The sequence below is a fragment of the Chrysochloris asiatica genome, unplaced genomic scaffold, assembly GCF_000296735.1.
Source record: "Chrysochloris asiatica unplaced genomic scaffold, ChrAsi1.0 scaffold00005, whole genome shotgun sequence".
Classification (NCBI taxonomy): domain Eukaryota; kingdom Metazoa; phylum Chordata; class Mammalia; order Afrosoricida; family Chrysochloridae; genus Chrysochloris; species Chrysochloris asiatica.
In genome coordinates, this window is record NW_006408523.1 from 32,206,108 (window position 1) to 32,211,399 (window position 5,292).

A 5,292-nucleotide genomic window follows, 5' to 3' on the forward strand; every position below is an offset into this window, starting at 1 on the left:
AGAGAGAGAGAGAGAGAGAGAGAGAGAGAGAGAGAGAGCTCATAGTGTAGTGGTTCTGAGTCAGGCTGCTAACCTCAAGGTCAGCAGTTCAAAATTACCAGCTGTTCCTTGGGAAAAAGATGAGGCGTTCTACTCCAATAAAGATTTACAGTCTGAAACCCTATGCAGGGTCATTATGAGTCGGAATCGACTCCACGGCACATCATCATCATAAATATATATGTTGTTGTTGAGTGTCATTGAATCAATTCTGACTGATAGTGACCCTGTGTACGGTTTCCAAGGAGTGACTGGTGAGCTTGAACTACTCACCTTACAATTAAAATGTCTTTACAGTCCAGCTCTGTGGGTTAATGCACTGGACTGCAAAGTCAGTTTGAACCACACGATCAGCGGTTCAAGCTTACCAGCCTCCTCGGAAACCGTATACAGGGTCACTATGGGTTGGAATTGATTCGATAGCACTCAACAGCAATATATATATATATATATAAGTGGCTTGATGGCACCATACTGTATTTATATCATATATTTTTAGTAGCTTTGTACATAATAGCTAAGATCTCATTCAGATTACCTTACTCATGTGTCCCCATTAAAATATTATTTTAAATGAATTTTAAGTTTCATTGGCAGTACATCCTTTGATTTCCTGACTGCTGCTTCCAGAGACATTGATCATACTAGCAAGTATAATCGAGTTCTTAACAACTGTAGTCTCTTCTCCATTTATCATGCTATTGTGTATTAGTACAGTTGTGAGGAGTTTGTTTTGCTTTATGTTGAAGTATGATCCATACCGAAGACTGTAGTCTACGATCTTCATCAGCAAATGTGTCATCTTCTCTTCATTGTCAGCAAGCAAGTTTGTTCCATTTGCATATGGTATGCTGTTAAAGGGTCTTCCTCCAATCCTGATCTTGAGATTCATCCTCATATATCCTAGCTTCTTGGATTGTTTGATAAACCTCCATATTGAATGTTGTTGTGTTGTTAAGTGCCATCAAATCATAGCAACCCTCTATAGGGCTTCCGAGGAGCAGATGGTGAGATTGAAGCTGCTGACTTTGTGGTTCAAGCTGACCTTGCAGTCTAGTGGATTAGCTCACAGCGCCACACCAGGACTCCACAGTATGTGGAGTATGGCAAAAGAATGCAACCATGGTACACAACTTTCCTGATAAAGGTTTCAGGTGAGTATAATTAAACCAATGCTATCTAGTTGATTGTGCCTCATAGTGACCCTCTATAGGGTTTCTGCATCCAGTCAATTTTTATGGGAGCAGATAACCTCATTCTTCTGCAGAGCCACTGGTGGGTTTAAACCACAGACCTTGTGGTTAGCTTCTCAGGCTCGCACTCTTTGTAAAGTTGTCCACAATTTTCTATGATCTGCACAGTCAAAACCTTTTATATTGTGAAACAAGGTAAACATCCTTTGAGATTGACAACTTCAATCTTTTCTCCATTGATAAGAATGTTGTTTATTGGTCCAGTGGTGAGCATTTTTGTTTTCTTGACACTGAGATGTAATCCACACTGAAGGCTATGTTTTTTCATCTTCATTAGTAAATAGTTTAAGTCCTCTTCACTTTCAGCAAGCAAGGTTGTATCATCTGCATAGTACAGGTTGTTAATGAGTCTTCCTCCAATCCTCATGCCATGTTTTTCTTCATATAATCCAGCTTCTAGGATTATTTGCTTAGCATACAGTTTGAATAAATATGGTGAAAGAATACAACCCTGTTGCACACCTTTCTTAATTTTAAAACCTTCAGTATTCCCATGGTCTGTTCGAACAACTGCTTCTGGGTCCATGTACAGATTCCTCATGAGCACAATTAATCAAGTGTTCTAGAATACAAATACTTCACAATGATGCCCATAGCTTGTCATGAACCACACAATCTAGAGTCTTTCAGTAGTCAATAAAGCACAGGTAAACATCTTTCTGATATTCTCTGCTTTCAGCCAAGATCCATCGGACATCAGTAATGATATCCCTGGTTCCACGTCCTCTTCTTAAACCAGCTTGAACCTCTGGAAGTTATCTGTCAATGTATGCTTGCAGCCATTTGTGTATTGCTTTTAGTAAAACTTTACCTACATGGAATATCAAAGATATTACCAAATATCTTTGGATATCAAAGATATCCAAGGCATTAGTGAACTGAAATGCACTGGTTTTGGCCTTTTTGATCCTGAAAAACACATGATTTACTAATCTGGGAATGGCAAATTAAAGACGAATGGTGTCACATTCATCATCAAAAACAACATATCAAGATAACTCATGAAGTACAACCCTGTCTGTTACAGGATAATGTCAATGTGCCTACAAGGAAGATCCGTCAATACCACTATTATTCAAATTTATTCACCAACCACTAAAGCCAGTAATTATGAAATTGAAGGATTCTACCAAATTCTTCAGTCTGAAATTAATCAATCATGAAATCAAGATGTATTGATAATTAGTGGCAATTAGAATGTAAATTTGGAAACAAACATCCTTAGCCCTAGCCCTAGCCCTAAAAAGAATTGGTTGGAGAATAGAGCCTTGGTGATAGAAAAAATAATGAAGATTGAATGATACAATTTTTCGAGACCTATGGTTTCTTCATTGCAAATACCTTTTTAAACAACATAAAAGATGGCTATACACATGAAACTCACCAGATGGAATACACAGAAATCAAATTAACTACATCTGTGGAATAAGACAGAGGGAAAGCTCCATATCATCAGCCAAAACAAGGCCAATGGCATACTGTGAAACAGGCCATCAATTACTCATATGAAAATTCAGGCTGAAGCTGAAAAAAATCTTAAAAAATCCACTAAAGTGAAAATATCACCTTAAATATATCCCACCTTAATTTAGAGATCATCTGAAGAACAGATTTAATGCATTAGACACTGAAGACAAAATACCAGAAGAGTTATGGGATGATATCAGGAACATCATACAGTAAGAAAATAAAATATTAAAAACACAAGAAAGAAGGAAAAGCCCAAAATGTAGGTCATAATAGACTCTGAAACTTGCTCTCCAGTGTAGAGAGGCTAAAGAAAATGAAAGAAATGTGGAAGTATCAGAGCTGAACAGAAAAATTCAAAGGTCATCTCGAAAAGACAATCAAATGTTACAATGAAATGTGCAAAGATCTGGAGTTAGAAAACCAAACAGGAAGAACATGCTCAGCATTTCTCAAGCTGAGATAGCTGAAGAAATAATTCAAATCTCGACTTGCAATATTTAAAGATTCTATGGGCAAATTATTCAATGATTCAGAAAGCATTGAAAGGTGATGGAAGGGATACACAGAGTCACTGTACAAAAAAAAAAAAAAAAAAGGTTTATATTCAACCATTTCAAGAGGTAGCATATCAGCAAGAGCCAATGATCCTGAAGGAAGGAGTCCAAGGTGCATTGAAGGAATTGGCAAAGAACAAGAAACCAGGAATTGATGGAACAAAAATGGACATCTTTCAAGAAAGTGAGGTGGCACTGGAGACACTCACTATAATGCCAAGAAATTTGGAAGACAACTATATGGCCAACTGATTGGAAGAGATCCATATTTGTGCCCATTCCAAAGAAAGATGACCCAATGGAATATGGAAATCATTGTATAATATCATTGATATACCATGCAAGTAAAGTTTTACTAAAGGTAATCCAAAAATGGTTGTAACCACACATTGAAGAAAAACTTCCAGAAGTTCAAACATGATTTAGAGGAGGACATGGAATGAGGGATATCTGCTATATGCCTTCAAGTTGGTTCCGACCCATAGCGACTCTGTACAGCGTTTCCAAGAGGCAGCTGGTTAGCTTAAACCACTGACCTTGTGGTTCAAACTGACTTTGTACTCCAGCTCATTAACCCACAGTGCTACATATGACAATAAAGTGTAAGACAAGTGACATGGGTCATAACGTTGTGTCTTTCTTGACTGTTGCGCCGTCACTTGATTCCTTAGAGCTTATGTATGATAAAACAAGTTAGAAAGATTCTGAATTTCTGAATTGTATTTGAAAGTCAACCACGACTAAGAACTGCCTAAATAAATCTGAAATTAATTTTATATGAATGAGAAATGTTTTATCTTTTTTAAGCCACTAAATTTCAGATACATTTATTAAGAAAACCCACTGCTGATGAGTCATTTTTCACTCATAGTAAGTGTATAGGACAGAAGAGACGTGCTACATTGGGTTTCTAAATCTATAATATTTATGGAGAAAACTATCACATCTTTCTCGTGCTTGAAATACCAAAATTTTGGTTGGTAGTCAAATGCTTTAACCACTAAGACATCAGAGTTTTTTATTTATTATGAATAAATAAATCCATTATTATGAGTCCAATATTGTTCTTCCAGTCATTTCAACTCATCATGACCATATGTACAACAGAATGAAACACTACTCAGTGCTGCTCCATCCTCACATTTCTTGTAATGTTTGAGTCCTTTGTTATGATAAAATATCTTTGCATATTCAATAAAGCACAACTAAACATCTTTCTGATATTCTATGGCTTTCTGTTGTCCACAATGAAATCCCTACTTCCTTGTCCACTTCTGACTCCAGCTTGAATTTCTGGCAGCTCCTTGTCTGTGTACTGCTGCAACTGTTTTGGAATTTTCTTCAGCAAAAGTTTACTTGCATGTGATAGAAATGGTATTGGTTGATGATTTCTGCATTCCATTGGGTCATCTTTCTTTAGATACAGCACAAATATGGAGCTCTTTCGGTTGGTTTGTCACATAGCTATCTGTCTTCCAAATTTTTTGGCATAGATGAGTATGAGCTTCTGATTTTGCATCAGTTTGTTGAAACATTTCATTTTGTGTTACGTCAATTCTCAGAACCTTGTGTTTCACCAGTGTTTACAGTGCAGCTTGGACTTCTTCCCTCAATACCATCTTAAGTTATCTCTTGAAATAGTTGAACATCAGCTGATTCTTTTTAGGACAGTGTCTGCACATTCATTCCATCTTGTGTTGATGCTTCCTGAATAATTCAATATTTTGACCTTGTTGTTGTTGTTAAGTGCCATGAAGTTTCCAAGGAAGAACCAGAGGGTTTGAACACCCGGCCTTTCAGTTAGCAGTTCAGTAGTTATCCTACATTGCAACAACCAGTTTTTTCAACTTGAGAAACAGTGAGCATGTTCTTTTTTGGTTTTCTAACCCTATAAAAGATGAGGCTTTCTACTCCCATAAAGATTTACACCCTCGGAAACCCTGTACAGGGTCGCTATGGGTCGGAACCGACTCGAC

General features: G+C 37.1%; 1 pseudogene; it reads left to right on the forward strand.

Annotated features, from left to right (window-relative positions):
- The first annotated feature begins 1,161 nt into the window (after positions 1–1,161).
- The window catches only part of LOC102842398, a 100,011-nt pseudogene continuing 95,880 nt past the window's right edge, over positions 1,162–5,292 (forward strand).